Source organism: Heptranchias perlo, chromosome 35 (assembly GCF_035084215.1).
Source record: "Heptranchias perlo isolate sHepPer1 chromosome 35, sHepPer1.hap1, whole genome shotgun sequence".
Classification (NCBI taxonomy): Eukaryota; Metazoa; Chordata; class Chondrichthyes; order Hexanchiformes; family Hexanchidae; genus Heptranchias; species Heptranchias perlo.
Window position 1 is genome coordinate 2025269 of NC_090359.1, and position 11751 is coordinate 2037019.

An 11751-nucleotide genomic window follows, 5' to 3' on the forward strand; every position below is an offset into this window, starting at 1 on the left:
TAAAATCTTTTTGCTCTGAAGAAGAAAGATCCAGCTGACGGAAATAAGTTCATTGGATTAAAACCAAAAAAAATTGATCAGAACCACGAAAAGTTCTTGTATTTTAAGATAAAATCTTGAGCGATTAAAGAAAAAACTTCCAGCTCGCTGAAATATGTTCATTTGCTGAAAACAAAGAAAACCACGAAAAGTTCTTGTATTTGAAGATAAAACCTTTTTGCTTTGAAGAAGAAAGATCTAGCTGACGGAAATAAGTTCATTAGATGAAAACCAACAAAAATTGACAAGAACCACCAAAAGTTCTTGTATTTTAAGATAAAATCTTGAGCGATTAAAGAAAAAACTTCCAGCTCGCTGAAATTTGTTCATTTGCTGAAAACCAAGAAATCCACGAAAAGTTCTTGTGTTTGAAGATAAAATCTTTTTGCTTTGAAGAAGAAAGATCGAGCTGACAGAAATAAGTTCATGAGATGAAAACCAACAAGAATTGACAAGAACCACGAAAAGTTCTTGTATTTTAAGAAAAAATCTTGAGCTATTAAAGAAAAAACTTCCAGCTCGCTGAAATATGTTCCTTTGCTGAAAACCAAGAAGACCACGAAACGTTCTTGTATTTGAAGATAAAATCTTTTTGCTTTGAAGAAGAAAGATCTTGCTGACTGAAATAAGTTCATTCGATGAAAGCCAACAAAAATTGACAAGAACCACGAAAAGTTCTTGTATTTTAAGATAAAATCTTACGCTATTAAAGAAAAAACTTCCGGCTCGCTGAAATATGTTTATTTGCTGAAAACCAAGAAATCCACGAAAAGTTCTTGTATTTGAAGATAAAATCTTTTTGCTTTGAAGAAGAAAGATCTAGCTGACTGAAATAAGTTCATTAGATGAAAACCAACAAAAAATGACAAGAACCACGAAAAGTTCTTGTATTTTAAGATAAAATCTTGAGCGATTAAAGAAAAAACTTCCAGCTCGCTGAAATATTTTCATTTGCTGCAAACAAAGAAAACCACGAAAAGTTCTAGTTTTTGAAGATAAAATCTTTTTGCTTTGAAGAAGAAAGATCAAGCTGACTGAAATAAGTTCATTAGATGAAAACGAACAAAAATTGACAAGAACCACGAAAAGTTCTTGTATTTTAAGATAAAATCTTGAGCTATTAAAGAAAAAACTTCCAGCTCGCTGAAATATGTTCATTTGCTGAAAATAAAGAAAACCACGAAAAGTTCTTGTATTTGAAGATAAAATCTTTTTGCTTTGAAGAAGAAAGATCTAGCTGACTGAAATAGGTTCATTAGGTGAAAACCAACAAAAATTGACAAGAACCACGAAAAGTTCTTGTATTTTAAGATAAAATCTTACGCTATTAAAGAAAAAACTTCCAGCTCGCTGAAATATGTTCATTTGCTGAAAACCAACAAAACCACGAAATGTTCTTGTATTTGAAGATAAAATATTTTTGCTTTGAAGAAGAAAGATCCAGCTGACAGAAATAAGTTCATTAGATCAAAACCAACAAAAATTGAAAAGAACCACGAAAAGTTCTTGTATTTTAAGATAAAATCTTGGGCTACTGAAGAAAAAACTTCCAGCTCGCTGAAATATGTTCATTTGCTGAAAACAAAGAAAACCACGAAAAGTTCTTGTATTTGAAGATGAAATCTTTTTGCATTAAAGAAGAAAGATCCAGCTGACTGAAATAAGTTCATTGGATGAAAACCAACAAAAATTGATAAGAACCACGAAAAGTTCTTGTATTTTAAGATAAAATCTTGAGCTATTAAAGAAAAACCTTCCAGCTCGCTGAAATATTTTCATTTGCTGAAAAGCAAGAAAACCACGAAAAGTTCTTGTATTTGAAGATAAAATCTATTTGCACGAAAGAAGAAAGATCCAGCTGACTGAAATAAGTTCATTGGATGAAAACCAACAAAAATTGATAAGAACCACGAAAAGTTCTTGTATTTTAAGATAAAATCTTGAGCTATTAAAGAAAAAACTTCCAGCTCGCTGAAATATGTTCATTTGCTGAAAACAAAGAAAACCACGAAAAGTTCTTGTATTTGAAGATAAAATCTTTTTGCTCTGAAGAAGAAAGATCCAGCTGACGGAAATAAGTTCATTGGATTAAAACCAAAAAAAATTGATCAGAACCACGAAAAGTTCTTGTATTTTAAGATAAAATCTTGAGCGATTAAAGAAAAAACTTCCAGCTCGCTGAAATATGTTCATTTGCTGAAAACAAAGAAAACCACGAAAAGTTCTTGTATTTGAAGATAAAACCTTTTTGCTTTGAAGAAGAAAGATCTAGCTGACTGAAATAAGTTCAATAGATGAAAACCAACAAAAATTTACAAGAACCACGAAAAGTTCTCGTATTTTAAGGCAAAATGTTACGCTATTAAAGAAAATACTTCCAGCTCGCTGAAATATGTTCATTTACTGAAAACAAAGAAAACCACGAAAAGTTCTTGTATTTGAAGATAAAATCTTTTTGCATTGAAGAAGAAGGATCAAGCTGACTGAAATAAGTTCATTAGATGAAAACCAACAAAAAATGACAAGAACCACGAAAAGTTCTTGTATTTTAAGATAAAATCTTGAGCGATTAAAGAAAAAACTTCCAGCTCGCTGAAATATTTTCATTTGCTGCAAACAAAGAAAACCACGAAAAGTTCTAGTTTTTGAAGATAAAATCTTTTTGCTTTGAAGAAGAAAGATCAAGCTGACTGAAATAAGTTCATTGGATGAAAACCAACAAAAATTGATAAGAAACACGAAAAGTTCTTGTATTTTAAGATAAAATCTTGAGCTATTAAAGAAAAAACTTCCAGCTCGCTGAAATATGTTCATTTGCTGAAAAACAAAGAAAACCACGAAAATTTCGTGTTTTTGAAGATAAAATCTTTTTGCTTTGAAGAAGAAAGATCAAGCTGACTGAAATAAGTTCATTGGATGAAAACCAACAAAAATTGACAAGAACCACGAAAAGTTCTTGAATTTGAAGATAAAATCTATTTGCATTAAAAAGAAAGATCCAGCTGACTGAAATAAGTTCGTTGAATGAAAACCAACAAAAATTGATGAGAACCACGAAAAGTTCTTGTATTTTAAGATAAAATCTTGAGCTATTAAAGAAAAAACTTCCAGCTCGCTGAAATATGTTCATTTGCTGAAAATAAATAAAACCACGAAAAGTTCTTGTATTTGAAGATAAAATCTTTTTGCTTTGAAGAAGAAAGATCCAGCTGACTGAAATAAGTTCATGAGATGAAAGCCAACAAAAATTGACAAGAACCACGAAAAGTTCTTGTATTTTAAGATAAAATCTTGAGTTATTGAAGAAAAAACTTCTCGCTCGCTGAAATATGTTCATTTGCTGAAAACCAACAAAACCACGAAAAGTTCTTGTATTTTAAGATAAAGTCTTGAGCTATTAAAGAACAAACTTCCAGCTCGCTGAAATATGTTCATTTGCTGAAAACCAAGAAAACCACGAAAAGTTCTTGTATTTGAAGATAAAATCTTTTTGCATTAAAGAAGAAAGATCCAGCTGACTGAAATAAGTTCATTGGATGAAAACCATCTAAAATTGAGAAGAACCACGAAAAGTTCTTGTATTTTAAGACAAAATCTTGAGCTATTAAAGAAAAAACTTCCAGCTCGCTGAAATATGTTCATTTGCTGAAAACAAAGAAAACCACGAAAAGTTCTTGTATTTGAAGATAAAATCTTTTTGCATTAAAGAAGAAAGATCCAGCTGACTGAACTAAGTTCATTGGATGAAAACCAACAAAAATTGATAAGTACCACGAAAACATTTTGTATTTGAAGATAAAATCTTTTTGAATTAAATAAGAAAGATGCAGCTGACTGAAAGAAGTTCATCAGATGAAAGCCAACAAAAATTGACAAGAACCACGAAAAGTTCTTGTAGTTTAAGATAAAATCTTACGCTATTAAAGAAAAAACTTCTCGCTCGCTGAAATATGTTCATTTGCTGAAAACCAACAAAACCACGAAAAGTTCTTGTATTTGAAGATAAAATCTTTTTGCTTTGAAGAAGAACGATCTAGCTGACTGAAAGAAGTTCATCAGATGAAAGCCAACAAAAATTGACAAGAACCACGAAAAGTTCTTGTATTTTAAGATAAAATCTTGGGCTATTAAAGAAAAAACTTCCAGCTCGCTGAAATTTGTTCATTTGCTGAAGACCAAGAAATCCACGAAAAGTTCTTGTGTTTGAAGATAAAATCTTTTTGCTTTGAAGAAGAAAGATCGAGCTGACGGAAATAAGTTCATTAGATGAAAACCAACAAAAATTGACAAGAACCACGAAAAGTTCTTGTATTTTAAGATAAAATCTTACGCTATTAAAGAAAAAACTTCCGGCTCGCTGAAATATGTTCATTTGCTGAAAACCAAGAAATCCACGAAAAGTTCTTGTATTTGAAGATAAAATCTTTTTGCTTTGAAGAAGAAAGATCTACCTGACTGAAATAGGTTCATTCGGTGAAAACCAACAAAAATTGACAAGAACCACGAAAAGTTCTTGTATTTTAAGATAAAATCTTACGCTATTAAAGAAAAAACTTCCAGCTCGCTGAAATATGTTCATTTGCTGAAAACCAACAAAACCACGAAATGTTCTTGTATTTGAAGATAAAATATTTTTGCTTTGAAGAAGAAAGGTGTGGCAGACTGAAATAAGTTCATTAGATGAAAACCAACAAAAATTGAAAAGAACCACGAAAAGTTCTTGTATTTTAAGATAAAATCTTGGGCAATTGAAGAAAAAACTTCCAGCTCGCTGAAATATGTTCATTTGCTGAAAACAAAGAAAAGCACGAAAAGTTCTTGTATTTGAAGATAAAATCTTTTTGCATTCAAGAATAAAGCTCCAGCTGACTGAAATAAGTTCATTGGATGAAAACCAACAAAAATTGACAAGAACCACGAAAAGTTCTTGTATTTTAAGATAAAATCTTGAGCTTTTTAAGAAAAACCTTCCAGCTCGCTTAAATATTTTCATTTGCTGAAAAGCAAGAAAACCACGAAAAGTTCTTGTATTTGAAGATAAAATCTATTGGCACTAAAGAAGAAAGATCCAGCTGACTGAAATAAGTTCATCAGACGAAAGCCAACAAAAATTGACAAGAACCACGAAAAGTTCTTGTATTTTAAGATAAAATCTTGGGCTATTAAAGAAAAAACTTCCAGCTCGCTGAAATTTGTTCATTTGCTGAAAACCAAGAAATCCACGAAAAGTTCTTGTGTTTGAAGATAAAATCTATTTGCTTTGAAGAAGAAAGATCGAGCTGACGGAAATAAGTTCATTAGATGAAAACCAACAAAAATTGACAAGAACCACGAAAAGTTCTTGTATTTTAAGAAAAAATCTTGAGCTATTAAAGAAAAAACTTCCAGCTCGCTGAAATATGTTCCTTTGCTGAAAACCAAGAAAACCACGAAAAGTTCTTGTATTTGAAGATAAAATCTTTTTGCTTTGAAGAAGAAAGATCTTGCTGACTGAAATAATTTCATTAGATGAAAGCCAACAAAAATTGACAAGAACCACGAAAAGTTCTTGTATTTTAAGATAAAATCTTACGCTATTAAAGAAAAAACTTCCGGCTCGCTGAAATATGTTCATTTGCTGAAAACCAAGAAATCCACGAAAAGTTCTTGTATTTGAAGATAAAATCTTTTTGCTTTGAAGAAGAAAGATCTAGCTGACTGAAATAGGTTCATTAGGTGAAAACCAACAAAAATTGACAAGAACCACGAAAAGTTCTTGTATTTTAAGATAAAATCTTACGCTATTAAAGAAAAAACTTCCAGCTCGCTGAAATATGTTCAATTGCTGAAAACCAACAAAACCACGAAATGTTCTTGTATTTGAAGATAAAATATTTTTGCTTTGAAGAAGAAAGGTGTGGCAGACTGAAATAAGTTCATTAGATGAAAACCAACAAAAATTGAAAAGAACCACGAAAAGTTCTTGTATTTTAAGATAAAATCTTGGGCTATTGAAGAAAAAACTTCCAGCTCGCTGAAATATTTTCATTTGCTGCAAACAAAGAAAACCACGAAAAGTTCTTGTTTTTGAAGATAAAATCTTTTTGCTTTGAAGAAGAAAGATCAAGCTGACTGAAATAAGTTCATTGGATGAAAACCAACAAAAATTGACAAGAACCACGAAAAGTTCTTGTATTTGAAGATAAAATCTATTTGCATTAAAGAAGAAAGATCCAGCTGACTGAAATAAGTTCATTGAATGAAAACCAACAAAAATTGATGAGAACCACGAAAAGTTCTTGTATTTTAAGATAAAATCTTGAGCTATTAAAGAAAAAACTTCCAGCTTGCTGAAATATGTTCATTTGCTGAAAACCAACAAAACCACGAAAAGTTCTTGTATTTGAAGATAAAATCGTTTTGCTTTGTAGAAGAAAGATCCAGCTGACTGAAATAAGTTCATTCGATGAAAACCAACAAAAATTGACAAGAATCACGAAAAGTTCTTGTATTTTGAGATAAAATCTTGAGCTATTAAAGAAAAAACTTCCAGCTCGCTGAAATATGTTCATTTGTTGAAAACCAACAAAACCACGAAAAGTTCTTGTATTTGAAGATACAATCTTTTTGCTTTGAAGAAGAAAGATCTCGCTGACTGAAATAAGTTCATTAGATGACACCAACAAAAATTGACAAGAACCACGAAAAGTTCTTGTATTTTAAGATAAAATCTTGAGCTATTAAAGTAAAAACTTCCAGCTCGCTGAAATATGTTCATTTGCTGAAAACAAAGAAAACCACGAAAAGTTCTTGTATTTGAAGATAAAATCTTTTTGCTTTGAAGAAGAAAGATCCAGCTGACTGAAATAAGTTCATTCGATGAAAACCAACAAAAATTGACAAGAACCACGAAAAGTTCTTGTATTTTAAGATAAAATCTTGAGCTATTAAAGTAAAAACTTCCAGCTCGCTGAAATATGTTCATTTGCTGAAAACAAAGAAAACCACGAAAAGTTCTTGTATTTGAAGATAAAATCTTTTTGCTTTGAAGAAGAAAGATCCAGCTGACTGAAATAAGTTCATTCGATGAAAACCAACAAAAATTGATAAGAACCACGAAAAGTTCTTGTATTTTAAGATAAAATCTTGAGCTATTAAAGAAAAAACTTCCAGCTCGCTGAAATATGTTCATTTGCTGAAAAACAAAGAAAACCACGAAAAGTTCTTGTTTTTGAAGATAAAATCTTTTTGCTTTGAAGAAGAAAGATCCAGCTGACTGAAATAAGTTCATTAGATGAAAGCCAACAAAAATTGACAAGAAACACGAAAAGTTCTTGTATTTTAAGATAAAATCTTGAGCTATTGAAGAAAAAACTTCTCGCTCGCTGAAATATGTTCATTTGCTGAAAACCAACAAAACCACGAAAAGTTCTTGTATTTGAAGATACAATCTTTTTGCTTTGAAGAAGAAAGATCTAGCTGACTGAAATAAGTTCATTAGATGACACCAACAAAATTTGACAAGAACCACGAAAAGTTCTTGTATTTTAAGATAAAATCTTGAGCTATTAAAGTAAAAACTTCCAGCTCGCTGAAATATGTTCATTTGCTGAAAAAGAAAACCACGAAAAGTTCTTGTATTTGAAGATAAAATCTTTTTGCTTTGAAGAAGCAAGATCTAGCTGACTGAAATAAGTTCATTAGATGAAAGCCAACAAAAATTGACAAGAACCACGAAAAGTTCTTGTATTTTAAGATAAAATCTTACGCTTTTAAAGAAAAAACTTCTCGCTCGCTGAAATATGTTCATTTGCTGAAAACCAACAAAACCACGAAAAGTTCTTGTATTTGAAGATAAAATCTTTTTGCTTTGTGGAAGAAAGATCTGACTGACTGAAATAAGTTCATTACATGAAAACCAACAAAAATTGAAAAGAACCACGAAAAGTTCTTGTATTTTGAGATAAATTCTTGAGCTATTAAAGAAAAAACTTCCAGCTCGCTGAAATATGTTCATTTGTTGAAAACCAACAAAACCACGAAAAGTTCTTGCATTTGAAGATACAATCTTTTTGCTTTGAAGAAGAAAGATCTAGCTGACTGAAATAAGTTCATTAGATGACACCAACAAAAATTGACAAGAACCACGAAAAGTTCTTGTATTTTAAGATAAAATCTTGAGCTATTAAAGTAAAAACTTCCAGCTCGCTGAAATATGTTCATTTGCTGAAAACAAAGAAAACCACGAAAAGTTCTTGTATTTGAAGATAAAATCTTTTTGCTTTGAAGAAGAAAGATCCAGCTGACTGAAATAAGTTCATTCGATGAAAACCAACAAAAATTGATAAGAACCACGAAAAGTTCTTGTATTTTAAGATAAAATCTTGAGCTATTAAAGAAAAAACTTCCAGCTCGCTTAAATATTTTCATTTGCTGAAAAGCAAGAAAACCACGAAAAGTTCTTGTATTTGAAGATAAAATCTATTTGCACTAAAGAAGAAAGATCCAGCTGACTGAAATAAGTTCATTGGATGAAAACGAACAAAAATTGATAAGAACCACGAGAAGTTCTTGTATTTTAAGATAAAATCTTGAGCGATTAAAGAAAAAACTTCCAGCTCGCTGAAATATGTTCATTTGCTGAAAAGAAAGAAAACCACGAAAAGTTCTTGTATTTGAAGATAAAACCTTTTTGCTTTGAAGAAGAAAGATCTTGCTGACTGAAATAAGTTCATTTGATGAAAACCAACAAAAATTTACAAGAACCACGAAAAGTTCTCGTATTTTAAGGCATAATGTTACGCTATTAAAGAAAAAACTTCCAGCTCGCTGAAATATGTTCATTTACTGAAAACAAAGAAAACCACGAAAAGTTCTTGTATTTGAAGATAAAATCTTTTTGCATTGAAGAAGAAAGATCAAGCTGACTGAAATAAGTTCATTAGATGAAAACCAACAAAAATTGACAAGAACCACGAAAAGTTCTTGTATTTTAAGATAAAATCTTGAGCGATTAAAGAAAAAACTTCCAGCTCGCTGACATATTTTCATTTGCTGCAAACAAAGAAAACCACGAAAAGTTCTTGTTTTTGAAGATAAAATCTTTTTGCTTTGAAGAAGAAAGATCAAGCTGACTGAAATAAGTTCATTAGATGAAAACCAACAAAAATTGACAAGAACCACGAAAAGTTCTTGTATTTGAAGATAAAATCTATTTGCATTCAAGAAGAAAGATCCAGCTGACTGAAATAAGTTCATTGAATGAAAACCAACAAAAATTGATGAGAACCACGAAAAGTTCTTGTATTTTAAGATAAAATCTTGAGCTATTAAAGAAAAAACTTCCAGCTCGCTGAAATATGTTCATTTGCTGAAAATAAAGAAAACCACGAAAAGTTCTTGTATTTGAAGATAAAATATTTTTGCTTTGAAGAAGAAAGATCCAGCTGACTGAAATCAGTTCATTAGATGAAAGCCAACAAAAATTGACAAGAACCACGAAAAGTTATTGTATTTTAAGATAAAATCTTGAGCTATTAAGGAAAAAACTTCTCGCTCGCTGAAATATGTTCATTTGCTGAAAACCAACAAAACCACGAAAAGTTCTTGTATTTGAAGATAAAATCGTTTTGCTTTGTAGAAGAAAGATCCAGCTGACTGAAATAAGTTCATTCGATGAAAACCAACCAAAATTGACAAGAATCACGAAAAGTTCTTGTATTTTGAGATAAAATCTTGAGCTATTAAAGAAAAAACTTCCAGCTCGCTGAAATATGTTCATTTGTTGAAAACCAACAAAACCACGAAAAGTTCTTGTATTTGAAGATACAATCTTTTTGCTTTGAAGAAGAAAGATCTCGCTGACTGAAATAAGTTCATTAGATGACACCAACAAAAATTGACAAGAACCACGAAAAGTTCTTGTATTTTAAGATAAAATCTTGAGCTATTAAAGTAAAAACTTCCAGCTCGCTGAAATATGTTCATTTGCTGAAAACAAAGAAAACCACGAAAAGTTCTTGTATTTGAAGATAAAATCTTTTTGCTTTGAAGAAGAAAGATCCAGCTGACTGAAATAAGTTCATTCGATGAAAACCAACAAAAATTGACAAGAACCACGAAAAGTTCTTGTATTTTAAGATAAAATCTTGAGCTATTAAAGTAAAAACTTCCAGCTCGCTGAAATATGTTCATTTGCTGAAAACAAAGAAAACCACGAAAAGTTCTTGTATTTGAAGATAAAATCTTTTTGCTTTGAAGAAGAAAGATCCAGCTGACTGAAATAAGTTCATTCGATGAAAACCAACAAAAATTGATAAGAACCACGAAAAGTTCTTGTATTTTAAGATAAAATCTTGAGCTATTAAAGAAAAAACTTCCAGCTCGCTGAAATATGTTCATTTGCTGAAAAACAAAGAATACCACGAAAAGTTCTTGTTTTTGAAGATAAAATCTTTTTGCTTTGAAGAAGAAAGATCAAGCTGACTGAAATAAGTTCATTGGATGAAAACCAACAAAAATTGACAAGAACCACGAAAAGTTCTTGTATTTGAAGATAAAATCTATTTGCATTAAAGAAGAAAGATCAAGCTGACTGAAATAAGTTCATTGAATGAAAAGCAACAAAAATTGATGAGAACCACGAAAAGTTCTTGTATTTTAAGATAAAATCTTGAGCTATTAAAGAAAAAACTTCCAGCTCGCTGAAATATGTTCATTTGCTGAAAATAAAGAAAACCACGAAAAGTTCTTGTATTTGAAGATAAAATCTTTTTGCTTTGAAGAAGAAAGATCCAGCTGACTGAAATAAGTTCATTAGATGAAAGCCAACAAAAATTAACAAGAACCACGAAAAGTTCTTGTATTTTAAGATAAAATCTTGAGCTATTGAAGAAAAAACTTCTCGCTCGCTGAAATATGTTCATTTGCTGAAAACCAACAAAACCACGAAAAGTTCTTGTGTTTGAAGATACAATCTTTTTGCTTTGAAGAAGAAAGATCTAGCTGACTGAAATAAGTTCATTAGATGACACCAACAAAATTTGACAAGAACCACGAAAAGTTCTTGTATTTTAAGATAAAATCTTGAGCTATTAAAGTAAAAACTTCCAGCTCGCTGAAATATGTTCATTTGCTGAAAACAAAGAAAACCACGAAAAGTTCTTGTGTTTGAAGATAAAATCTTTTTGCTTTGAAGAAGAAAGATCCAGCTGACTGAAATAAGTTCATTCGATGAAAACCAACAAAAATTGATAAGAACCACGAAAAGTTCTTGTATTTTAAGATAAAATCTTGAGCTATTGAAGAAAAAACTTCCAGCTCGCTGAAATATGTTCATTTGCTGAAAAACAAAGAAAACCACGAAAAGTTCTTGTATTTGAAGATAAAATCTTTTTGCTTTGAAGAAGCAAGATCTAGCTGACTGAAATAAGTTCATCAGATGAAAGCCAACAAAAATTGACAAGAACCACGAAAAGTTCTTGTATTTTAAGATAAAATCTTACGCTTTTAAAGAAAAAACTTCTCGCTCGCTGAAATATGTTCATTTGCTGAAAACCAACAAAACCACGAAAAGTTCTTGTATTTGAAGATAAAATCTTTTTGCTTTGTAGAAGAAAGATCTGACTGACTGAAATAAGTTCATTACATGAAAACCAACAAAAATTGAAAAGAACCACGAAAATTTCTTGTATTTTGAGATAAATTCTTGAGCTATTAAAGAAAAAACTTCCA